Source organism: Loxodonta africana, unplaced genomic scaffold (genome assembly GCF_030014295.1).
Source record: "Loxodonta africana isolate mLoxAfr1 unplaced genomic scaffold, mLoxAfr1.hap2 scaffold_568, whole genome shotgun sequence".
In the NCBI taxonomy this organism is placed as follows: Eukaryota; Metazoa; Chordata; class Mammalia; order Proboscidea; family Elephantidae; genus Loxodonta; species Loxodonta africana.
Window position 1 is genome coordinate 8,909 of NW_026975292.1, and position 26,571 is coordinate 35,479.

The following is a 26,571-nucleotide window of genomic DNA, read 5'->3' on the forward strand; positions in this document are numbered from 1 at the left end:
CTGCCAAAGCACTGAGAATCATGGTCCAACAAAGTTGACACACAACTTTAATGATCCCAATTGTGAATTTAATCTATTTATATTTAAAGCGATTAATGATAAGGAAGGACTTATATCTTCTACTTTGTAATAGTAGGTGATATACGTATTTTGTTTCTCATTTTCTTCACTACTGTCCACTTTTGTGTTTGAATGATTTTTTTTCAAGTGTACAATTTTGATCCTCTCCTTGTTTCCTTTCCTTATATTTTTTAACTTCTTAGTGGTGAGCATGAGGATTACAATTAATATCTTATATTTATAACAATCTTCTTTTAATTAATACAAATTTAGCTTCAACAGTATAGAAAATTCTGCTTTTATTCAGCTCAGTTACCTCCCCTACTTACGTTGCTGATACAAAAATTGCATCTTTATACATTGTGTGTCCATTAAGAGAGATGTGTAAGTATTTTTATGCATTCGTGCTTTAAATCATATATGAAAAAAAGAGAGGCGTGATATAAAAATATTACTGACTTTGTTTTATCTAAGTAGTTACCTTTACGGAGTCTTTGTTTCTTTTTATGGCTTCCAGTTACTGTCTAGTGTCCTTCCATGCCAGCCAGGATGATTCCCTGTAGCATTTCTCATAAGGCAGTTCTGCTGCTAACATACTCCCTCAGGTTTTGTGTATCTGGGCATGTCTTAATTTCGCCTTCATTTTAGAAAGATAATTTTGCTAGATATTGACATCTTGGTTCATAGTTTTGTTTCTGTATTTTTTTTCCAGTATCTTAAATACATCATCCCACTATTTTCTCATCTCAATGGTGTCTGATGAAAAATCAACAGTTAAACTTGTTGAGACTCTCTTCTTGTACATTAGGGGTCACTTATCTCTTGCTACTTTCAAGTTTCTGTCTTCGTCTTTTGACATTTTGATTATGTCTCTCTGTGGATATCTATGTATTTATTGTCATTTGAGTTTATTGAGCTTCTTGGATATCTAGATGACATTTGGGAAACTTCCAGTCATTACGTTTTCAAATATTCTTTCTGTCCTTTCATCTTTCTTTCCTTTCTGGGACTCCTTAATGAGTATATTGGTATGCTTGATGTTGTCCCGCAGGTCCCTTAGGCTCTGTTCATTCTCTTCATTCTTTTTCCTTTATGCTCCTCAGTTAGAACAATTTCAGTTGTGCTTTTTCAAGTTTACATTTTCCTGCTTTCTTGCTCAAATCTGCTGTTGAGCTCCTCTAATGAAAATTTTATTTCAGCTATTCTACTTTTCAGCTCTATAATTTCTATTTGGTTCTTTTGTATAATATTTCTTTATTAATATTTTCTACTGGTTCATACATTCTTCTTTTGGTTTCCTTTTTTTTTTTGTCTATGGTTTCTTGAGCTCTTTGAGGAAATTTAAGACAATTGGTTTAAAATCTTTGTCTAGTAATCCCAGTATCTGTGTTTCCTTAGGGATGCTTTCTGTTCATTCTCTTCTTTCTTTCTTCTTAACAAATGAACCATCCTTTTCTTTTTCCTTTTATGACTTAAAATAGTGTGTTGAAAACTGGATATCTTAAATATTATAATGTAACTCTGGAAATCAGATTCCCTCCAGTCATTAGGGTTTGCTTTTTTTTTTTTTAATTGTTGAGGGCCAGTCATCCATTTGCTTAGTGATGTTTCCAAACTATTTCTGCAAAGATTGTATGTCTTCTCATGTGTGGACACTGAAGTTCTGTTCTGTTATGACAGCAGTCAGTTCATGACCTGACAGTGATTTCTTTAAATACTTGTAGCCAAAAAGAAAAAGTAACATTATCCCAGTCTTTGCAGATTGGCTCTGAACTGGGGTGTTCTTTCAGTGCTAAGCAAGAGCGCCTAAAACTCTGCCTTAGCCTTCACTTCCTGCCCCCGTGGAGCCCAAAGATCAGCCAGAGGTGCAAGCCTAAAGCTTTGTCAGGATCTTTATGAGCATGTCTTCATCCTTAGGCAAGAATATTGCACTCCAGATTCCTCAGTATATGTGGTAGCCCTTCAAAGCCCTTAAACCACCAACCATTGTCCTCTCAGCCCCCTTTTTTCCAAGCTTTTGGATGTCTCTGCTGTTTTCTCTGTCCTTCATCCTTTGACCCTGGAGGTAGGACCAATTCTTATACCTTTGTACTGCTCAGTTTCCATCACATCATACCTTTTTTCTTATGTGCTGTTGAGTCAGTTCTGACTCATAGTGACTATAGGATGGAGTAGAACTTCTCCAAAGGGTTTCTAAGGCTGTAATCTTTATGGAAGGAAACTGTCATATCTTTCTCCTGTGGAATAGTTGGTGGATCAAATCAAAAGATTTAACAGCTGAGTGCTTAACCACTGCACTACTGGGGCTCCTTTTGACATCATGCATCATAATAGATTTTTAACACACCCCTCAGAAACATAGAAGTCCATAAATTGTCAAGGATACAGAAGATTTAACATGTATAAAAATACCAAATTGATATATGTGTATGTGTGTGCATTATCTAACCACTAAAGAATATACATTCATCTCATGCATATACATAGTGTTTATAAAAATTAACTGTATACTGTGTTATAAAGCAAGTCTCAACAAATTTCAAGAGTCTGCAATAATATAGAGGATACTGTGTAAGTACAGCATAATTAAAAAAAAAATCTTAGAAAAAGAAAATACAAAATCTCCATGTGCTTGGATATTTTAAAATACTAGGCGTTAGAAAAGACATCATAATGAAAATTAGAATATATTTTGAAGTGAACAATTATGAACATAGTGCATATAAAAATTGGTGCAGTACAGACAATATAAAATAGGAAACTTATAGCCTGAAAAATATAATTGGAAAGAACAAATTTTGAAAAATAAGTGAGTTAAACATCCATTCAAAATGTTGGGAAAAAAACAGAAACAAACATTCATAGGAATTTTTGTTTCTATTAATGATTGGATACATGCAAAAGACGATCAACGAAGACTAAAGTTGATTCTTAGAAAATGCTAGTAAAATTGAGAAACTTTAGGCAAGATTGATCAAGTGAAAAAGAATGAAGGTATAAATAACGAATATCAGGAATTAGAAAGAAAATGACTACAGATCTTGCAGAACTTAAAGATAATGTGAGAATGTTATGAACCATATTAGCTAATAAATTTGCAAATTTAGGTAAAGTAGGCAAACGTATCATACCATGTAAGTTAATAACAACGATTCAAGAAGAAACAGGAAGCAAAAGTAATTCCACAATTGTTAATAGAATTGAATTGGAGCTCAAACTATTCTCAAAAAGAAAACTTCATGTCAGATGGCTTTTCCTGCAAATTCTGCCAAATATTCAAGAAATACTTCACAAATTCTTCAATATAAAATGAAATATATACCCAAACTCATTTTATAAAGCTTGTAGAATGAATATTGATACCAAAACCTGACAAGAGCAGCACAAGATGGGAAAATTACAGGCCAATGTCACTGATGAACATAGATGCAAAATATAAAAAGAAATAGGCAAAACAAATCCAGCAATACTCTAAAGAAGAATATATTATGACCAAGTTCGGTCTATCCCAAGAATTCAAGGTTAGTTTAACATTCAAAAATGAATCAGTATAATTTGCCATATGTACAGGAAAAATAAATGTGATTATACTAATAGGTGTAATAAAATAAGTATTTGATAACCTCCAGCATCCACTCATGTTTTTTAAAAGAACATCTAGCATGCCATGAGACCAGAAGAACCAGAAGGTTCCCGGCTACTGTCGCTGAACATTTTGATCAAAGAGTCCATAGAAAAGCCCTGATCAAAAGGGGGAAAATGCAGAACAGAATTTCAAATTCTCATGAACCCTAGACTTTTTGGAGCCATTGAGGGTGAATGAACTCCTGAAACTATTGCCGTGAGATAATCTTTAAACATTACACCAAAAGCATTCCGTTGAATCATCTTAAAACTGAAGTATAAAAAAGGAAACACCATACTGTTGCTGTTGAGTTGATTACGACTCAGAGACCCTGTAGGACAGAATAGCACTGCCCCATAGAGTTTCCAAGGTGTAGGTGGTGGATTCAAACTGCTCTTCTTTTGCTTGGCTACCGTATCACTTAACCACTGTGCCACGAGGGCTCCAGAACATTAGCTACTTAACTAATAAAAATGGTCTACCTTGAGCATATGCTCTTTTAAGAACTGTCTATATGGCATCAGATTGACAACAGCTACTGAAAAGATTAGATAGGAACCTTAAGGAGCAGTGGGTTTATGCTAATGACAGAGGAACTACTCAGAAAAGGAGGGTAAGAATGGTTGCACAACTTGAATGTAACCAGTGTCGTTAAATTGTACAGGTAGAAACTGTTGAGTTGGTGTATGTTTTGCTGCATATATTCTCAACCACAAAAAATACATTTACAGGTAATAATTAACAAAAAATGTCAAGGAGAGCTAAATATTTTGAAAATAAGACAGAGTTGCATGTGAGGGAATGAGTGGGGTGAGCTGTTTTAGATTAATAGTTAGTAAAGGCTTATGGGATCAGGATATTTGAGGAGATAACTGACCTATATCAAAGGAGAGAATAGCTGTATGAAGTTCTGGAGGGAGGATATTGCCAATAAAGGAAAGAGTTGTTTCTGAGGCCCTTAAATAACCAAGTGTTCTGGCATGTTTTGAGGAAGCTCAGGAAATAAGTCATGGCTAGTGTGGAGTGAACCGAGGGAAGACTGTTAGGAAATGAGGTTAGTATGGTGGGCAAGCCCCGCATCATGAAAGACCATGGGAAGGATTTGGGAATTTTTCCTAATTGCCATGAGAAGCCACTGAGGTGATGCTGTTATGTAGACTGTAAGAGGGAAGATCGGTGGCATGGAGTCCAGTTTTAACCAAGAGATGATGGTGGCTGTAAGGTGGAGGTAGTGAGAAGTGGATAGAGTCAGGATTTATTTTAAGGTAGCGCCAAGAGTCCAGAATATGTGTCAATGGATTGGATACAAGATTTGAATAAAGGAGAGAAATCAAGGATGATTTCTAGGTTTTTGTCCTGAACAACCCAGACGATAGTGAGAACATTTGCTGAGATAAGGAAGACTGGGAGGTAGATAAGACACTTGGACGAAGAATTTTATTTGAACCACATTAAGTTTGAGATGCCTAGTAGACATTCAAGGGGAGATGTGAGGTCAGCCATTTGTGAAGGAACAACAGGGCAGAGTATGTAAATGAGGGTATCCTAGGGCTCAGGTGGAATTGACTGCCATGAATTGGCTCAGATAACCTAGATAGTGAGAAGTAATGAATGATGTTACTTAAACAGGGCATGGAAATCAATGAAAAAGGTGTGGGAGTGGCAGGGAGGCTAAGGTAGAGAAGTTTCTCTCTCCCTAAACCTGATTAGCTGGATTTGAAGACATCATAAGTTCCTGTACGAGAAATATCCAGCAAATTACCAGTTGATTTAATAAATTGATAACAAAGTCTACCTTTCAGCCAAAGATTGAAAAACAAACAAACCAATTGCCATCCAGTGAATTCTGACTCTTAGCAACCCTCTAGGACGGAGTAGAACTACCCCATACGGTTTCTAAGGAGCAGCTGTTGGATTCAAACAGCAGACCTTTTGGTTAGCAGCTGAGCTCTTAACCACTGCACCACCAGGCTCAAACCAAGAATAACACACATGAGGAACTTATTCCTTAGTTCAATCAAGTATGTAGAAATTCAAATTTGTGATTTTGGAGATTCCCCCTCTTTTTTTTCAAAGTGGGGGGCATTGAGATGGAGGATTTTCCTATGCCCACCATCCTAAGGGATTTAATTAACCCATAGTTGAGACATTGTACACATCTCAAGAAATTATTACCTTTGAGAAACTTGAGGGTGAGTAGGCATATCACCTGGCTCCTCTTAAACTCCTTTTAAAAACCTGACTTGAAGACTCACCTGCCTTTTTGAATAAGTGCCAGCTTGAATAGGCAGGGTTCAGGGAATTGCCAACCAAAGGTATGGTTTCTCCAGAGGCCTCCAAGGGGTGTAAAAGAAGAGTGGAGCCAGACCCCGTGCTTGGGACACACCCTTGGTAGGAAATATTTGAGTGTGTGTGTGGTGAGGGGAGCACTCGGTGTGGGAGAGTGGGGTGGGTGGGTAATAGGGAAATGCCTGTTTTTTTTGTTTTTTTTCTGGTTTTAAGAAACAGTTTTTTACTTTTTTTTTTTTTAATTACAACGAACAGTTCAGTGGAGACATGTTCCTTATCTGCACGGGCTAGTGGAATTGCTGATAGCTGAGAATGTAGCCTGCTCCCCAAGTGCGAGTTGGCATTTTGGAGAGAAATCTTGATGTTTGGAGCACTGACTGGCCCTGCCTTTTCTAAATAATTAAGGGTGGTGGGGTGGTGGTAAGAGAAAGAGGATGGTCTATGAACACTGACCCTGGAAAATTAACTCCCAAGTGTGTGGGTTGTGGATAACAGGAAAAGAACATCACCCGCAAATGACAGCAGCGCCTTTATTTATTTATTTATGTTTCTTTTTAGTTCTGAGTTGTTTTTAAGCCACAAATTAATGGGGCCACCATGAGTTTTCAGAGAATGAGTTTTACAAAAATCTAAGTGTTTTAAATATTGCAAGGATTTACTTATATATGCTGTATATGAGAAAAGTCCTTACAGTTACAGGGAGGAGAAAGAAAGTATATTCAGGAATTAAATTTTCACAGTTCTCTGAATTCTTATATTTCTCTTGTTGTCCATTTTTCTTTTTTTGTCCTTCATCCACCTCTTCCACCTTTACCCACTGTCTTCATCATCTAGTGCTGCCATAACAGAAATACCATGAGTGGATGGCTTTAACCAAGAGAAATTTAATACCTCACATTAAAGTAGGCGAATAGTCCAAGGCATCAGCTCTAAGGGAAAGTTTTCTCTCTCTTTCGGCTCTGGAAGAAGGTCCTTGTCCTTAGCCTTCCCATGGTCAAGGAGCTTCTCAGGTGCAGGGACCCTGGGTCCAGAGGACATGCTCTGCTCCTGGTGCTGCTTTCTTGATAGTCTGAGGACCCCAACTCTCCGCTTGCTTCCCTTTCCTTTTACCTCTTGCGAGATAAAAGGTGGTGCAGGCCACACCTCAGGGAAAGGTGACCTGAGTGAGGGTGGTGTTACAATCCCACCCTAATCCTCTTACAGTAAAATTACAATCACAAAATGAAGGACAACTATGCAATAGTGGGAATCATGGCCTAACCAAGTTGAGACACACATTTTTTAGGGTCATAATTTAATCCAAACCAAATCAAACTTGTCACCATCAAGTTGATTCCAACCCATACAGACCCTAGTTGATATTAACTCATAGAGACCCTATAGCATAGAGTAGAACTACCTCATAGAGTTTCCAAAGACTAGTTGGTGGATTCGAACTGCTGACCTTTTGGTTAGCAGCTGAGCTCTTAACCACTATGCCACCAGGCCTCCTCTTGATACACAGTCCACCCTAATACACCACTGTGTTAGAAAAAGGTTTTGCTATTCTGAAATAAGAACTTTTTACTATACTTTTGTGTTCGTGGTTGCTTTTGATATGTCTTTAAGCACTGAACAGTTAACTCATACCCATTAAAAACCCATTGCCACTGAGTCTATTCCAACTCATAGCGGCCCAATAGGGCAGAGCGGAACTGTGCCATAGACTTTCCAAGGAGCGCCTGGTGGATTTGAACTGATGACCTTTTGGTTAGCAGCTGTAGCTCTTAAACAGTACACCACCAGTGTGGGAGGGGTTTAATTGATAACATGATGTCTGGGCTCCAAGGGAGATGGAATGGATGTGCAGGAGAAGGGCATGCAGAGTCAGCCTGTATAGTCCCCTGAACTCTGTTCAAGATCATAACACACCTCAGTAATCACTTGAATCTAAACATACAACTTTAACAGTTGATGTAAATGACTTTACACATGAATTTTGGAACGCAACTATTTCTCGATGGAAGTTTCTTCAACTAAGCTGTTTGTATTCCCTTAATAATTATGAAAGCTAACATTTATTGTGTTCATTCTGTGTGTAAGGCCTTTTTCTAAGTGCCTTGTGTGTTTTATTTAACCTGCGTAACAACCTTTTGAATAAGACCCATTTTAGAAATGGGAAACTGAGGCAGTGAGAGGTAAAGTAACGTGCCCAGATCAACCAGCTGATAGATTGAGTTAGGATTTAAACCCAGGCAGTTTGTTTCAGAATTTGCTTATGTAATCACTGTACATGACAGCAGTGAGCCCTAGTGGCTGTGTGGCTAAAGAACTTGGCTGCTAACTGAAAGGTCAGTGGTTCGAACCCACCAGCCTCTCTGCAGGAGACAGATGTGGCAGCTTGCTTCAGTGAAGACTTACAGCCTTGGAAACCCTATGTGGCAGTTTTACTCTGTCCTTTGGGGTCACTATGAGTTAGAATCGACTTGATGACAGTGGGTTTTGGCACATAATACTAATGTGCAGTGTATTCTGTATGCCGTGTATATGTTCAGAAGCTAATTTTCCCAACATTTATGCCATATATAGATTACCAATCCAGTTGCCGTTGAGGAGATTTTCACTCATGACGACCCCGTGAGTTTTCAGAGTAGGACTGCCCTCCATACGGTTTTCAATAGCTGTGACCATTTGGAGGTAGATTGCCAGGCCTTTCTTCCAAGGCAACTGAGTGGATTTAAACTGCCAACCTTTCAGTTAGTAGCTGAGCACTTAACTCTTTGTGCCACCTAATACATATATATACTAGGAGGTTTTCCTCCTTATTTGTACTTTAATGTTTTGTAGCCTCTTATGAATACTTGTTCCTGGCAGTGAACTAGATGCTAAAGAACAGAATAGGCACATGTAACCCTCTCTCACCTTCTCCCTCCCCTCTTGCACAGAGATGAAATGAAAAGGAATTAATGAGGACAGATTATTGGATTAGGGCCCACACTCAGGGCTCTAACAGCATGGGGAGTTTCTCCTGTCACTTCAGTTCTTGTTCAGGAATTGGCACCTGCTTTTTGTGAATCACAAAGACCAGTGCTTTATATCAAGCCATTTAGATTTGGGGTATGGAGCAGTGACTTAAAAAAATTAAATTTTATTTTCAGAGATTTTTTCTATTAATTGTTTACATTTATTTTAATTGTATATTCTGAAACCGCTACAAAAAGGCATGAAATAATTGTTTAAATTTTAATTCGTATGGGTCAAAATGTATGTTAAACTACCTATCGTCGCCTTCACAGTCGTTGTTATGTTTGAGCCGATTGTTGTGGCCACTTGTTACCAAGTATGACTTTCTTCTCCAGGGACCGATCTCTCCTGACAACATGTCCAAAATATGTGAGATGAAGCCTCGCCATTCTTGCTTCTAAGGAATATTCTGGCTGTACTTCTTTCAAGACAGATTTGTTCATTCTTTTGGCAGTCCGTGGTATATTCAATATTCTTTGCAAATACCGTAATTCAGTGCCTTCAATTTTTCTTTAGTCTTCCTTATTCATTGCCCACCTTTCGTGTGCGTATGAGGTGACCGAAAACACCATGGCTTGAGTCAGGGGCACATTAGTTTTCAAGGTGACATCTGTGCGTTTGAACACTTTAAAGAGGTCTCTGGCAGCAGATTTGCCCAATGCAACGTGTCATTTGATTTCTTGACTGCTGCTTCCATGGGTGTTTATTGTGGATCCAAGTAAAATGAAGCCCTTAGTGATGTCAACATTTTCTCCGTTGTCCTGATGTTGCTTATTGGTCCTGTTGTTAGGCTGTTGGTCTGTAGTCTTTGATTTTCTTCAGTAAATGCTTTAAGGCCTCTTCACTTTCAACAAGCGAGATTGTATCATCTGCATATCTCAGGTTATTAATGAGTCTTCCTCCAATCCTGACGCCTTATTCTTCTTCAGACAGTCCAGCTTCTCGGATTATTTGCTCAGCATACAGGTCGAATAGGTATGGTGAAAGGATACAATGGAGATGCACACCTTTCTTGACTTTAAACCATGCAGTATTCCTTGTTCTGTTTAGATGACTGCCTCTTTTTCTGTGTACACGTTTCTCCTGAGAACAATTAAGTGTCCTGGAAATCTCATTCTTCCCCATGTTATCCATAATTTGTTATGAGCTGGAGTAGGTCTCAGAAATAATGTGCCATTTCTTCCAGTTGGTCCTGCACGGCTGCCTGCTTCCCTAGGTGGTAGCAAGTAAGGCCTGTCTCAGAAACACTCCCCTCCTCACTAAGCATGATTCTTCACACTGCTCCATCTTCTTTCCCGTGTGTGTTTCCTGCCCTCCTCAGTGGCTGGGGAAAATGATAGTAGTCCACTATGAGATTTATTCTTTTATTATACTTTATTTTATCATTTGTTTTTATAACATAGTTCCGTTAAAATCAAGGGTAATAAAAATGTTTGTGTGATGGAAGTGGATAATCCCACCCATTGTGTCCATCTAAAGTTTCATGAGAAAACTGTGCCCACAACAGAGGGCTCCCACTCCTCTGGCTCACTGTATTTTCTCCTTGTTTATTTGCTCTTCCCTCTTTCCTGATGCATGCATGGGACCACTGAGCTTCAGGACTCCACAATTCTGCTTTTCATACCAGTGTTACTGTAATCTTGGGTTCATGGGCTGCCTTGCCACAGATTTACTCATTCTGTTTCTGTTGATTATTTCATTACTTAAAAATCTCTCATGAATTTTTCCAGAAGTACATTCTATTCCTCAAAAACTTGGAAGCAATGGGAAAGTATGCAATAAATAACAAGAAAACATACGTAATGCATAGAATAAATTACTAACGTTCCGATATGTCTGTTATCTTACTTACATTGGCATGTATGTGTGTTAGAGTCTCTGGTTGGTGCAAATGGTTAATATCTTGAGCTGCTGACAGAAAGTTGGAGTTCAGGTCCACCCAGAATTGCTATGAAAGAGAGGTCTGGCAGTCTACTTCCGAAAACTCAGCCATTGAAACCCCTATGGAGTACAGTTCTACTCTGGCACGCTGGTGTCATCATGAATCAGAACTGACTCAATGGCAACTGGTTTTATGTGTGTATTAGCACACACATTTATGTATATTAACACGGATATTATATCCTGATATTTTCATTCATCATTAGTCTTTTCTCATGATAATTTTTTTTGTTTTTTTTAATGAGAGCATTAAATTACTTTATAATATTCTGTGTGCATGTAGTATATTTTTTTTAACAATTTGAACTATAGTTGCAATAATAAATGTGCATGTTTCTAGTAATCTTCAACGTATACTTACATCTTTTTAACATACATCTCTGCCATTAAATCTCTTTGTTTAATTATTGTTTAACACTCTTTACGCCTAAGAGATGGTCTCAGAAGCAGCCCTGATCAGTTTTTCTCCCTCTTACTCATGAAGCTCCTTAATGTATCCCAAGGTATCAACTACGAAGGATTTTACGTACTTATCGTTTATTTTTCATTCAGTCAGTATATTCCATGGGCCAGAAGTAGTCTATGTTATGCAGATACAGTGGTGAAAGGTACACACTGCCCCTGTCCTCATGAAGGGGACAACCCAGTGCAGGTGGGAGGGGCACTGGGGAAATGCAGCTGAGAGCAAGGACAGACAACCCTCCAGGAACCACACTGGACTTCAGAGAGGCTTGTTGGCTGCTGTTCACCTGGCAGGCTTCTAGATACCCGAGTACCCTTGGGCTTGGTGCCTGTTCCTCTCTCTATTGACACCCTCTCTCTAGGATGCCTCAGTGAGTTTACTGCTGTCTATTTGTAGCTAAGGACGTGAGGTTTATACCTCCATCCATTCAAACTCCTCCTGGGTCCAGACTCATATATTCAAATGTGAGCCTAGCTCTCTGTATTGACCTCTTTAGGCATTATAATGATACATTCCTCATATGGCCATCATGAAAAGCAAACATGAAAGAAAAAGCACAGGAGTGCCTGGCACCAGTGTAGGTACTCAATGAACATTAGCTGTTGGTATTATCCTTGACATCCCCATGTGGGGTGAAGTTTTATTACCTGACATCTCCATGTGAATATCTAACACCTGTACCATGTTATCTAGGCTATGAAACAATTCTTGGTTCCAACCACCATTCTTTTCTTATCCATGAATTTCTCAAGGCTTTGGTGATGGGATTGTGTGTTTTTCCACACAATGGACTTGATTAGGAATGGTTGGCCAGGTCCTACACAATAAATTGCTCTAGCATTCCTTTGGGTGACCATTGAGACAAGTTTCAGCCAACGAATGTAGCAAAGAATTGGAACCACTCTCAGCTGTTCATGCGAGTACTCTCAATCCAGAATATCTGGTAAGTCGACTGTTAGGGATTGAATTGTGTCCCTCCAAAATGTCTGTGGAAATCCTAACCCCTGTACCTGTAAATCTGACCTTGTTAGGAAAGAGGGGGCCTGCTTTTATTATGTGAATGAGGTCATACCAATGTAGGGTGGGTCCTAAGCCTAACTCTTCTTAGTTATAAAAGGAGCAGAATACACACAGACTCAAACAGGTGAAAAGGAAGACAGACAAAGAAGACAGATGCTTCTAGAAGGCCAGGAACACAAATGATTGCTGGCATCTACTAGAAGCTGAGGTAGACAAGGAAGGACCTCCCACTACAGCCATGCCCTGAATTCGAACGACCACCTGCTAAACTGTGAGAAAATAAATTTCTGTTCTTTAAAGCCATCCAGTTGTGTTATTTTTTGTTATGGAGGGACTAGGTAACTAACACACATAAGACCCGTTCTTATAAGTTCAGCCCAGTGCAGAATAATTTTCTTCCCTCCTTGGTCTAGACCACCCGAACCTGCTCTTTCCCTATCAGTGTCCTTTGCTTTCACCTAAGAGCTATGACAGAGTCAGCTTGATGCTGATGCATTGAAATTTCAATTTATTTTTTATTTATGATTACTATTAATTCCGGTATTTTCTACAGTTTTCAATGGAGACAGTCCTATAATCTATGAATAGCAGTTATACTTTTTCTCTTTTTGTACTAGCTTACACTTCCGGTGTTCAATGTTTAATAAAAGTAATGATAGAAGCACCCTTATTTTATTGTTTATTAATTTTAAAGAGAATGTCCCACACGTCACCATGAACTATCATGCTAGTTGTAGTTTTCCACGTTCGGGAACTCCTTTTCTGTTCCATATTTGCTCCTAGTCCTTATCTCTCCATGTGATTGGATTTTATCAACCTGCTTTGCCCCCATCTCTTGAGGTGAGCATATGTCTTCTCTTCTTTCACCTATGCATGTGGTGAATGAAATTACTAAATCTTTAACGTTCACTCAAATTTGTATGCCTACATGATCATGGCATGTTACGTGGTTTATACTTTGCTGGATTTCCTTTGCTGGCATCTTACGTAGAGTTTTGCATCTCAGTTACTGAGTGTGCTTGTCCTCTAACTCTTCTTCTACCATCCTTCTCTAATTTGTTATCATTTTTAAACTAGCCTTAAGGATCAAGTTAGGGGAGTATCTCATGGTTTTCTAATCTCTGTTGACTATGTACAAGATTAAAATGACTGTTTCTTGCATGTTTGCTGGAACCTGACTGGAAACGATCTAGGTCTGCCGTTTTCTTTTTAGGGAGATCTTGAACTACTGACCCATTTTATTTAGTGGTTAAAGGCATCTTCTGGTGCTAATTTACTTAGAAAAAATTCTGATGCATGTTCTAGGTTGCTCGAATCTCATCTTCAAATATTGATTATCAGGGCTTGTAGCCTCATGCAAGGCAATTCATCAATCCCAGATTTCCCCAAAGTCAGGCTCTGCAACTCTTCCCGGTACCAAATTCCCTCATTTAAGACTTATTTGCAAAGAGACAACAGTATGCTATCTACGCGGTTGTTTATCCGCAACTTTCTTGAGTCCATAATGTGAGGATACAGTCTTCTAATACTTTTTTTGTAATTGTTCTCTTTCTTATTTTTTTTTTTTTTGCTTTTTTCACTGCCAATAACCTCCCCCCCCCGTCTAGTAGTTTTAAAGTTGTGCGTTTCAGGTTCAAGTCTGTAATCCAACTGAGCTTCTGTGTGTGCTGCATGTGTACATCAAAAGAACACGCTTCTAGAAGCAGAAAGCAGGCAGTGCGACTGTTGGGTGGTTGGCGGGGGAGGGGGAGGGGAGCTGCTGCTCAGAGAGGGCTCCCAAGGGAGGCACGAGATGCCGGGCTGCCCACTGCAAGCCCACAGGCTCCAAGGAGGAGGAACCTGAGTGCGCCATGAGCCTTTTGAGACAGGCCCAAGCCCACCCAGCCGGGTGCTAACCTCGCATCCGCCAGGCTTGCAGGTTCCACCAGGACTAGGGAAGCCTAAGGCCAAGGAGGGCAAGGTCTAGGGTCTGGACCTGAGAACTGGTTCTGCCACTTGTGATCGCAGCGCTTATGCTGGAAAGGAGGGCAGAAAGCATATCGCAACGTGTGTCCGGACGATGACCCAGAACGGGGGAGTTGTGGTCACCCACGGACTCTGGGTCTGCATATGGAGGCCCCCAGGGTGCAATTCCAGGAGCAGAAGGCAAAGCCACAGAGGCCAAAGTGCACCTCGCCGATGCTTCCCAGGGGCATTGCCCCAAATATGGGGAGCAGTCCCTCCTCTGGGCTAGGGACTTTGTTTCCTCCATTGTCATCACTGACTGTGAGCAGACTCTAGTCTATGCAGACTAATGAGGAGTTATCAAAATGAGCTCCAAACTCCAGATTTGAGTTAAGGATCATAAATTAACACAGAGAAATACGACTTTAGCAATATGTGACTGTTTGAAGCCCAAGTTGCCTTAAAACACGGAATTTCAGTCTTTCAGCTCCTCTGCTAATCTAGTGACTAAGAACAGGATCTCACTGGAGCTCAAAGATGTGGGGCACTGGGAATACTCTGGGTCTGTCTGCTCACGGCTGATTGCCTGATCCCAGTTTTATTATACAGCTTAAATACAGACCAGAAGAGGAGTTTGGGGCTTGACACCTGACGTCTTAACACCAGTTCCTGTTTCTTGAGGAAGGAAGAGGTAAAATAAATCAGCGTTTACTGTGTCCTTCTCCATCCCCGGAAGTCTTCATGAAGACCCTCTCAGGTAAGGATTGACAGGGAGTGGCTTGGTTTACTATTTGACTTTGTCCTTCAGTCACTTTGTTTATGTCCTGCATGTAAACTATTATGCATTGACAGAAGCATTCTAATTCTTATGCAGAAGGACTAGACCTGCTGCAGAATGACTATATTGTGCCTCCCTTGGGCACCCCTGTCTGCGCAGCACCCCCCACCCCCAACTGCCCAACCGCCTCTCTCCTGGCATTCTGCTTCTAGAAGCATGTTCTTTTGATGCAGAGATGCAGCACACACAGAATCCCAGCTGGATTACAGACTTGAACCTGAAGACCTTATGCAGAATGACTATTTATGAACCCCTAAGCTTTTTTTTTTTTAAGCTTAGTACTAAAGCAGGTACTTACTCCTCAGAGAAGGCCCTGGGGGAGGTTGATACATGCATTCCCCAGTGCTCCTGCTGCTCTAGAAGTGCCTGAAATGCCTCTCTGGGAAAGGCCTTCAGATTAGGCTCATGGCCCACGTGGGAATTCAGGCCTATTTTTCTGTTAGAACATCTCATTTCGCTCTGAAAATTTTATTATCCAGTTTATTCACCAGACATGAGTACAGACATCTCATATTTTCAAAATAATCCCATTCTCTAATACTAATTTGCCACCAAGAGTATATTCCAAAGTGTTTCCAATAGGCTAGCAAGTCTATCCAAAGAGGGGAGTCCTGCGCCATGTTGTGCAGTGACAGCAGGGTTGGCGTAATATGTTTACCCAGATACCTACCACTTTTTAAAAAATTTTTATTGTGCTTTATTTGAAACTTTACAAAGCAAATTACTTTCTTGTTCAGCCATTTATACACAATTGGTTTGTGACATTGGTGGCAATATTCATGATGTGTCAATATTCTCTTCTATGCTCCAGTTCCCCGTTCCCATCCGCCATGATTCCTGTTCCATCCTGCCCTCTTTTCTGTGCTTTTGGGCAGGTTTTGCACCTTTGGTCTCATACACACGATTGAACTAAGAAACACTTTCTTCACGTGTGTTATTGTTTGTTTTGTAGACCTGTCTAATCTTTGGCTGAACGGCAAACTTCAGAAGGTACTTTCGACTTTGTTGCTTTCCATAATTCCTGAAATTCCAAGTCTACCACCTGAAGAACTTCCTTAGTGTTTCATTTAGAACAAGTCTGGTGGCGATGAATTCTCTTAAGCGTCCTTCACCTGAGAATGTCAATATTTTTCCTTTACTCATGAAGGAAATAACAGCCTATAGAACACTGGGTTAATGTTTCTTTTCTTTCAGTGTTGAAAAAATGTTGTTTTCACAGCCTTTTGGCCTCCATGGCTTCTGATGATGAATACAGAGTCATTCCAATGGTTTCTCCTGTGTGAAATGAGTTGTTTTCTCTCTAGCTTCTTTGAAGATATTTTCTTGGTCCTTGTTATTCCACAATTGACAGTGAGGCATTTGGGTGTAAAATTATGTGAGTTTAACTTGTTGGAGTTTGCATAGCTTCTTGAATCTGTAAGTTTATGTCTTTCAACAAATTGGGAAAGTGTTGAGCCAGTATTTCTTCAGATATTTTTTTCTACACTATATATTTTCTCTACACCTTATGGAATTCCAATAAATAAATGTTAGGTATTTTTGGATTTTTTTGAGGCTCTGTTCATTTTTTTTTCAATATTTGTCCTCTGTTTTCAGATTGGATATTTTCAATTGAACTATTTTCATCTCATTGATCCTTTTGTCTGTCAACAGCATTCCGCTGGTCAAGTGAATTTTTTATCTCTATTTTTCCTGTCTAAAATTTTCATTTGTGAATGGTTTCTATGTATTTTTCTATTTTTCTAAGGTGTGACTGTTACTTCTTTGAGCATGGTTAAAGTAGCTTTTTAAAGTTTTTGTCTATGATTCTAAGACTATGTCTTACTTCAATCTTACAGAAAATGTCGATGTTGTTTGTTTTAGCAATCACTTGACCCAGTTATGTTCAGGCTGCATGTTCTTTCCCAACTTCTGGATGCTGTGGCTCAGATGTCAGTTCAGATTTTGAAGACTTTGCAATGATATTTGGATGTAATCTATGGGAGTGTCACTCAGTCTGGGACCTTGTTGGTGTTCTAACCCATAATGCAGTTCTCAAAGGATTGATCTACTTCTTGGGGTCAGAGGAAAGCATATGCAACTATGGGAGTGGAGGGGGGTATGAAAAACAACTTTATGGTATCCCTCTCTTGAGCCACCTGGTCTCTGTCTCTCTGAGGCTCTCTGATGTCTGAGCAGCTACCTTCCTGGTCCACTGGCAAGAATGTTGGGCTTTAATCTCTTCATTCTGCCGTGCAATTAAGTGACTGGGTCTGCCTATGAGGCCAAATAACGGTAAGATGGAGAAAATGTAACAGAGATTCCTCTATATTATTTCGTCCTTATATACTTAGGTCAGAGAGAAGGCACACTGTTTCTGGTGATACTTCCAAATGGGTATGGAGAAAAAGGCATTAACAGGTCGATAGCTGCATACTAGGTGTTATGGATTAAACTCTGTCTTCCCAAAATGTATATATCAGCTTGACTAGGCCATGCTTCCCAGTATTGTGCGATTATCCACCATTTTGTCAGCTGATGTGATTTTCCAATGTATTGTAAATCCTACCTCTATGATGTTAATGAGCGAAAATTTGAAGCAGTTATGTTAAGGAGGCCGGGCTCAATCTACAAGATTAAGTTGTGTTTTAAGTCAGTCTCTTTTGAGATATAAAAGAGAAAAGAGCAGAGAGACGGGGGACCTCAGTACCACCAAGAAAGAAGTGTCAGGAGCAGTGCATCCTTTGGACCTAGGATCCCTGTGCTGAGAACCTTCTTGTCCAGGGGAAGACTGGTGACAAAGACCTTCCCCTAGGAGTGACAGAGAGAAAAAGTCTTCCCCTGGAATTGGCACCCTGAATTTGGACTTATAAAGCCTCCTGGACTGTGAGGGAATAATTTTCTTTGTTAAAGTCATCCGTTTGTGGTATTTCTGTTACAGGAGCACTAGATAGCTAAGACACTAGGTACCAGGAGATGTACATTTCCCAGCTCTTTCACTCCCAGGGACACTATGACTAAGTAGCCATTGCCATAAATCCATGTGAGCAGACTATTCTGATTACTGCTTTGACTCTACTGTCTGTTATGGTAACCACACCCACCTTGTCTTTGTTCATTGAGTGCCACCACTTGGCTGTTACCACCATGGGGTCCAGTCAACTGCATTGTAGTTAGGTGTCTTAATTCAGTTAGGGCAGTTCTCACTGTGGACTCTTACTTACATAAAATAGCAACCACAGAAGTCTTCAATAATGCTGGGGCTTGCTGCACAAATTTGTACCTCACTGCTATGGTAAAAAGAGAGCCCTCTGGGCACTCCGTGTGTGGGTCTGTGGGTCCAGCCTAATAAATCCATTCTAACCTGCCAGTTTCCCTCAGCCTTTGGTTACCTTCTCCTACAGTATACAATGGCAGATCTGCCATTTCCACTTGATTTATTGTAGGCCACCACTTAATCCATGCTTCAGTAAACCAACCAAATAAACTATGAGATCCTTTTCTAACCTCTGAAGCTGAAACACTGAATGAAGAATCTATGCTTCCTGGGTCTATATCAATAAACTTAGACTAATCCACCTTTATGTTGCTTGCACCGTTATCCCACACCCATAATAGCCATTCCCACACATATTCACCAGGTTTCTGTATATATATATTAGAAAAATCAAGTAGTTCTTTTGGAGTTTAGCATACCTTCTCCTGGGTCACACTTCATAGTTCACCTTTTGGGGCTTGTTGGGACTGAAGTCTAGGTATAGGTCTAGAAGCAAAAATGGGCAGTGGCAGTGGGATGTTCAGCCGTGTCTTATAAGACATCTGCCTAAGGTGATGCCCCAGGCAATGCCCCAGATACCACCCCAGGAGATAACTCAAACAAGACACTTCAGGCACAGCTGGGGTAATCTCATCAGATGGAGGTGGAAGGGATAATTGTTTTACTGGGAAGGGTGCCTTAGCGGCAGAGTTAGAGAATCTCTTCAGATGGGAGTAAGAGGTCTGGTTCTGTTAGGAAGAGCGATTCAATAGAAATTGGAGGTTCATTGTCCCCCGCTTCCTGACTGTCTGCCCATATGTCCTCATCCTGAGTTTCAGGATCCCATTTCTTCCCAATCAGTGCCCTCACTCTAACTTCAGACACCATTTGAGGCTGGATATTCAACTAGCGCTTTAATTCAGTCACTCTTATGATAAGAATCTGAGTTTATTTTTGGCAGCATTAGCCTTGTTACTATAAGAAATATGGTTTTCTTTCTGGGCACAAGTGGCAGCTTTCAGATCTTGTATGTGGTGCTTCAGCTTTGAGCCCATTTCTTTCATTCACCAGTGTGGCTAGCAAAAGCAGGACTAACCAAGCAGCTTCCTTATTATTCTTATTCTGACAAAATTATAGAAAAGTATCAAATATGTAATCAGGCAGAGCCTTGTCTCTCACAAATATTTGATCCAGTGGTAGTAGTATTTTGCGTATTTCTATTGTCACCTCCCACCATGGATTAGCAATAGCCTGTTTACTACTGGAGACAGTCATCAGTGCCTTTAAGACTAGCCAGACTTGAGAATCAATTCAGAAAACTCATCCTTAAGATTTGGTTCCTCTAGAACCACAGTAGGTACCAAATGTCTTAGCCTGGGATCTCTAGAGATGCAAAACTAGTGAAGAGAATATATATATATATATATATATATATATATATATGGAAACCCTAGTCGCATAATGGTTAATAGCTATAGCTGCTAACCAAAAGGTTAGCAGTTCGAATCCACCAGGCGCTCCTTGGGAACTCTGTGGGGCAGTTCTACTTTGTCCTGTAGGGTCACTATGAGTTGGAAACGACTCGATGGCAATGGGTATATATATATATATACACACACACATACACGCATACATATGTTAGTTGTGGCTGTTAGATGCCATCGATCCTGTGTAAAACAGAATGAAACACCACCTGATCCTGAACCATCCTCACAATCATTGCTATGTTTGAGCCCATTCTTGCAGCCATTGTGTCAGTTCATGTTGTTGAGCGCCTTCCTCTTTTTTTCTGACCCTCAGCTTTTCCAAGCATGATGAGCCTCTCCTGGGACAGGTCCCTCCTGAAAATATGTCCAAGGCACGTGAGACGAAGTCTCGCCATCCTTGCTTCTAAGGTGCATTCTTGGTGTACTTCTTCCAAGATGGTTTTGTTTATTCTTCTGGCAGTCCATGGTATATTCAGTATTCTTTGCCAACACCATATTTTAAATGAATCAGTTCTTCGGTTTTCCGTATTCATTGTCTAACTTGCTCAAGCATGTGAGGTGATAGAAAATATCATGGCTTTGCTCAGGCACACCTTAGTCCTCAAAGTGACATCTTTCTTTCTCAACACTTTAAGGAGGTCTTTTGCAACAGATTTGCCCAATGCAATACATTGTTTGAATTCTTGACTGCTGCTTCTGTGGGCATTGATTATGGATTCAAGTTAAATGAAATGCTTGATGACTTCAGTATTTTCTCTATTTATCATGGTGTTGCTTACTGGTCCAGTTGTGAGAATTTTTGTTTTCTTTATGTTGAGGTGTAATCCATAGTGAAGGCTGTAGTGGTTGCTCTTCATCAGTAACTGCTTCAAGTCCTCTTTACTTTCAGCAAGCAAGGTCGTATCAGCTGCATATCATAGGTTGTTAGTGAATCTTTCTCCAAAACTAATGCCATGTTCTTGTTCTTCGAGACCAGCTTCTCAGAATGTTTGCTCAGCATACAGATTGAGTAAGTATGGTGAAAGGATACCACCATGACACATAACTTTCTGATTTTAAACCACAGAGTATCACCTTGCCCTACTCAAATGACTGCCTCTTGGTCTACGTAGATATTCCGCATGACTACAGTTAAGTGTTCTGGAATTCCCATTCTTTGCTAAGCTATCCATAATTTGTCATGAGCCACACAGTTGAGTGTGCTTGTGTAGGAAACAAAAATAGGTAAACATCTTACTGATATTCTCTACTTTCAGCCAAGATCCATCAGACATCAGAAATGATATCCCACATTCCATGTCTTCCTCTGAATCCAGCTTGAATTTTTGGTAGTTGCCTATCTGTGTACTGCTGCAACTGTTTTTAAATTATATTCAGCAAAATTTTTCTTGCGTGGGATGTTAATGACATTGCTCGATAATTTCCGCATTGCGTTGGACCACCTCTCTTTGAAATGGGTACACATGTAGATCTCTTTCAGTCATTTGGTCAGGTAGCTGTCTTCCAAATATATTGGAATAGTCAAGTGAGCGCCTCCAGCACTGCGTCCCTGTGTTGAAACATCTCATTTGGTACTCCATCAGTTCCTGGAGCCGTGTTTTTTGCCAATGCCTTCAGTGCAGCTTGGAGTTCTTCCTTCAGTACCATCAGCTCTTGATCCAATGCTACCTCCTGAAATGGTTGAATGTCGACCAATTCTTTTTGGTGTATTGAGTCTGTGTATTCCTTCCGTCTTCTTTTGATGTTTCCTGTGTTGTTCGATATTTTCCCCATAGAATCCTTCCTTCAGTATTGCACCTAGAGGCTTGAATATTTCCTTCAGTTCTTTCAGCTTGAGAAATGCCAGGTGTTTTCTTCCCTTTTGGTTTTCTAACTCCAGATCTGTTCACATTATTATTATCATACTTTGTCTTCTCCAGCTTCGCTTTCAGGTATTCTGTTGAGCTCTTTTACTTTATTTTTCCTTCCATTCTCTTTAGCTACTGTACATTCAAGAGCAAGATTCAGAGTCTCTTGTGACATCCTCTTTGGTCTTTTCTTTCTTTCCTGTCTTTCTAATGACTTTTTGTTTTTTTCATATATGATGTCCTTGCTATCATCCCACAACTAATCTGGTCTTCGATCATTAGTGTGCAGTGCATCAAATCTATTCTTGAGATGGTCTCTAAATTCAGGTTTGATATACTCAAGGGCATACTTTGACTCATGGACTTGTTTTAATTTTCTTCAGCTTCTACTTGAACGTGAATATGAGCAACTGATCATCTGTTCTGCGGTCAGCCCCTGGCCTGATTCTGACTCATGATATTGACCTTCTCCATCATCACCTTCCACAAATTTGATTCCTATCTATTCTGCCTGGAATAGTTCATGAGTATAGTCACCATTTATGTTCCTGACGAAAGGTATGTGCAATGAATAAGTCATTGGTCTTGCCAAATTCTATCATGTAAGCTTCATTGTCATTTCTATCATCAATACCTTATTTTCCAACTGCTGATTTGTCTGCTTTGTTTTCAACTTCGCATCCTAATTACGTAATTATCAGTACATCTTGATTGATTAATGCATCACGTTTGATCAGTTTCAAACTGCGGAACTTGGTAAAAACCTTCAACTTCTTCATCTTTCACATTCATGATTTGTGTGTAAATTTGAATAATAGTCTTATTAACTGGTCTTCCTAGTAGGCCTGTGGATATTATCCTATTGTTCGTAGTGTTCTACTTCAGAAAAGATCTTGAAATGTTCTTTTTATCGATGAATATGATGCCGTTCTCTTCAGTATCTCAATCCTGGCATAGTAGAACATATCATTGTCTACTTTAAAATGTCCAAAACCAAGCTATTTCAGCTCACTAATGCCTTGGATTACTGACCTTTATGCATTCCATTTCATTTTTGATGACTTCCAATTTCCCTAGATTCATACTTCCTTCATTCCACATTCTGATTATTAAAGGATATTTGCATCAGTTTCTTCTCATTATGAGTTGTGCCCATCAGGAAACGTCATTAAACTGGGATCTACTTTGAGGAGGTAGCTCTTCCCCACTTGTATTTTGAGTGCCTTCCAACCTAAGGGGTTATCCTCTGTCATTCAGTCAGACAGTGTTCCAGTACTATTCGTAAGATTTCACTGGCCAGTTTTTTTTAGAAATAGATCACTAGGTCCTTTTTCCTAGTCTGTCTAAATCCAGAGCTCCACTCAAACCAGTCTACCATGGGTGAACCTGGTGGTATTTGAAATACCGGTGGCATAGCTTCTAACATCACAGCAACATGCAAGCCACCACAGTACAACAAACTGACAGAAGAGTGGTGGGAGTTAAAAATAAGAAGAACCAAAAAGAGTGCTTCTTCCATGTCTGCTGATTTAGAGGAACCATGAAAAATTGTCAAGTGAAGAGTGATTCAGAGGAAAACATGGGTAGAATGTGACCTAATTTCCATAAAAACAAACAAATGAATGTACTTACATGTGTCCAAGCAAAAAGAAGTGTGTAAAAGGGTACATATGTATCTTTGGACACTGGACACTTTGGGGGAGCAGGTACAATATAATTATGTGGGGATGGCTCTTATTATAACTTCTGTATACAAATCTCTGTTGTTAAATGTGTTATAAGAATGTAACATCTTTTAAAGTTTAATAACATCATACGTGTATGTGTGTGTATTTGAAACATTTTTTTTTTTGACTATTTTATATATGTGTTTTTTAGTTATCTAGTGTGGCTATAGCAGAGATTCCACAAGTGGATGCCTTTAACAAACAGAAACTTATTCTCTCACAGTTTAAGAAGCAAGAAGTTTGAAGTCAGGACACCAGCTCTAGGAGAAAGCTTTCTCTCTTTGTGGCTCTGGGGGAAAGTCCTTGTCATCCATCTTCCCCTGGCCTAGGAAATTCTCAGTGCGTGGACGCTGGGTCAAAAGGACCTGCTCCACTCCAGGCACTTCTTCCTTGGTGGTATGAGGTCCCTCTCATTTCTGCTCACTTTTCTCTTTGTATCTCAAAAGAGACTGACTCAAGACTCACCCTTATCCTGTAGATTGTGTCCTCCCTCATTAACCTAACTGTCTCTAATCCCGCCTCATTAACATCACAGAGGTTAGAATTTACAACACATAAGTAATCACATCAGATCACAAAATGCAGGACAACCACACAATACTGGGAATCATGGCCTGGCCAGGTTGACACACATTTTGGGGGACACTATTCAATCCATAACAATAGAGAAAACACTGTCTTCAATGCCAGATTCAGAGACTTTTATCCATTTGTGAAGGGCAAACACAGAAATTGAACAAAATTCAGACCAGCGAATTATTGCTTGCTCTTGTAACTAATGAATTCTTCTGGTCTCTGTACCTGGAAATGGCCAAAAAGAATTCTGTGAGGATTAATTCAGTTATTGCTAAAACATCTACTGCATTTGCATGTCTACAGGTAAGGAAGAATGCTTGACACTGTCTGTGATTCATTAAGTAACACAGGGACCCTTAGACTATTGTTCTCCTTCTCTGATATGTCACTATCACCTTCTCCCCTTGTTGCTCTCCTGAAAAACCCACACTTGTATATTCTAGGCTTTTATCCAGGATTGAATTTGCAGGAAGTTAAAGATATATCTTTGAAAGATAAAGAAGACTTTGGCCACATTGTCTTTAGACAGTCGAACTTCCCAGCCAACCTCTGTGCAGGATGGGAATTCACAATCCCTCCTACTCAGTACCTCTGAGCAGGACGGGATTTCTGTTTCATTGTCAGGAGAAGGCGGAATTCACCCCTCTTCAGAAAACTTACTTTCCTTTGCCTCAAACTGTCCCTCTCAGGATCTGTCACGGTCACTCTGAGAAATTCACATGGGCAGCCTGTATGGAAGTGCCCATCCTAGAGGCCCTGCCCTCCCTTCCTTGCTCCGTAGGGCTTCCTCTGACACTTGGGGTCGCATCTCCCAGGGAGCACACACCTCTGGCACTTCCAGGGATTCCAGGCCCTGGGATACTGTGGATGGGACTTGGAACTCAATCTGTTTCTTCCCATCCTCACCTTTGGTTATCTGTGTTCTGTCTTCACCAGATTTAGGAGGCCTTGTCTTCTCTTTGCTCGTTTCATCTCAGTCAGGCTTTTCTATTCCAACTCTCTGATCTCAGAACAGATCAGGTTAGACCACAGAAAAGAGAAAGACCAAGCAAACATCACTGATCTGTGCAGAAGCTGCTGGGAAGGGATTCGATTCTCATTGGTTTGGGGTTTTATGCCCACTGCTCACCGGCAGGCAGGTTCCCCCCAGAGTCTGGCTTCTGTCTGCTACCTTGTACTACAAAGAACTCAGTGACCAGCCCACCTTCACAATCACACCTCCCTTAGAGCTATCTTTGCAGAGGCTCTTTCTCAGACTTCCATGTCCCACTGAAATCCTATTTCTCTTTCCTTACAGACATTATGCTCATTCTCAGGGCCCTGAGACCTCATCTGCAGGTAAGTCTTGTCCTCTTCTCTCCTTGGCGGGGGAAGCTTTTGAGTGGGCCTCATGTCTTCGGACAGCTATCCTGGGGCTTCTTCCACCCTGGTGCCGTAGGGCTGCATCTCTCTTTGTACTAGAGGGGGCGTGGAAGGGGCACAAGGCTAAAAGAGGATGGATTTTCCAGGTGAGGTGAGTTTAAGAAGCTTGAATGAACTTCTTCCCTGAAGGGTGCATATTTTGCAGTCCAGACATCCTGCTTCTCTCAGTCTAAGAGTCCTAGCACGTCTTCAGGTGCTTTCTCCTTTGACCCTGAGGCCATGCCTGCAATCTCTGCAGCCAGGCCTCCCACATGTGTAGCAGCACCAGTAGGTGTGGTAGATTCTTCAGCCCCTGTCTCCTCCTCCAGATGCTCCTGGAGGTGCCTGGCTCTTCTTGCCAGGACTCCAGGATGCTGACCAGGGACTCAGTGTTGGTTAAAGGATGTCGGCCAGTGACCACGTGTCCTCATTTCCTTTGAAGGCTTAGGCTAGTTGCCTGGGCAGAAGACAGCCAAGGTCAGTCTGAGCCTAGACACCTAGTGACCTGTGACACTGCAGCGAGTGACAGGTGTTAATTTCCATGCTCAGGTATCCGCAGGTGGCGGATTCAGAGTGGTCGGAGGAGAAGTGTAACTAGAGATCACACACTCATGAGGGCACGGGCCCAAGGTCAGGGAAAATAGCTGAGGTCGTGGAGCTCTAGCGGAGCCAGTCTAGGGCACAGGTCTCCCTCCTGTATGTGGCAAAGAGGCGATCCATGTGCCGCCTTCTGCAGACTCTGGACTTCTGGGGCCCTGGTTGTCCGGATTTCGGCCTTGTGTTTGGAGAAGTGACGTGCATGCAGTGTGCCACCGGGGGCTGTGGCCCAGCAGAAGCAAAATCTTGACAATGGGGGCTTCAGTTGACTTTGCCTGTGCTCTCCTTTGGCTGAGTGACATCGTGTGTTTCCTAGCAGGTGAAGGCATTCGTGGAGAGAGGCGGTTTCCGTGCGTGCAGGCAAAGTGTGTGCTGAGATGAGTCGCTGGAGACTGGGGTGGACTCCTCAGACCCAGGATAGGCCTCTGGCAGGTATATGTCAATGTTTTCTGCCCATGGCACTCACCCGGATATTTGCATACAATGTTATCAGTGGAATTAGTAGTCTCCAGAGAGGC

The 26,571-nt window shown here is 40.7% G+C and overlaps 1 long non-coding RNA gene across 2 annotated transcripts in view; it reads left to right on the plus strand.

The window, feature by feature from the left end:
- Positions 1–713: 713 nt before the first annotated feature.
- LOC135229850 (uncharacterized) overlaps positions 714–26,571 on the plus strand; it is a 28,965-nt gene continuing 3,107 nt past the window's right edge. For both annotated transcript variants that reach the window (XR_010320513.1, XR_010320512.1), the window contains exons 1-4: positions 714–15,102; positions 22,136–22,310; positions 25,353–25,393; positions 26,370–26,485. This is a non-coding gene — a long non-coding RNA (uncharacterized LOC135229850). The remainder of the gene's footprint in view (positions 15,103–22,135; positions 22,311–25,352; positions 25,394–26,369; positions 26,486–26,571) is intronic.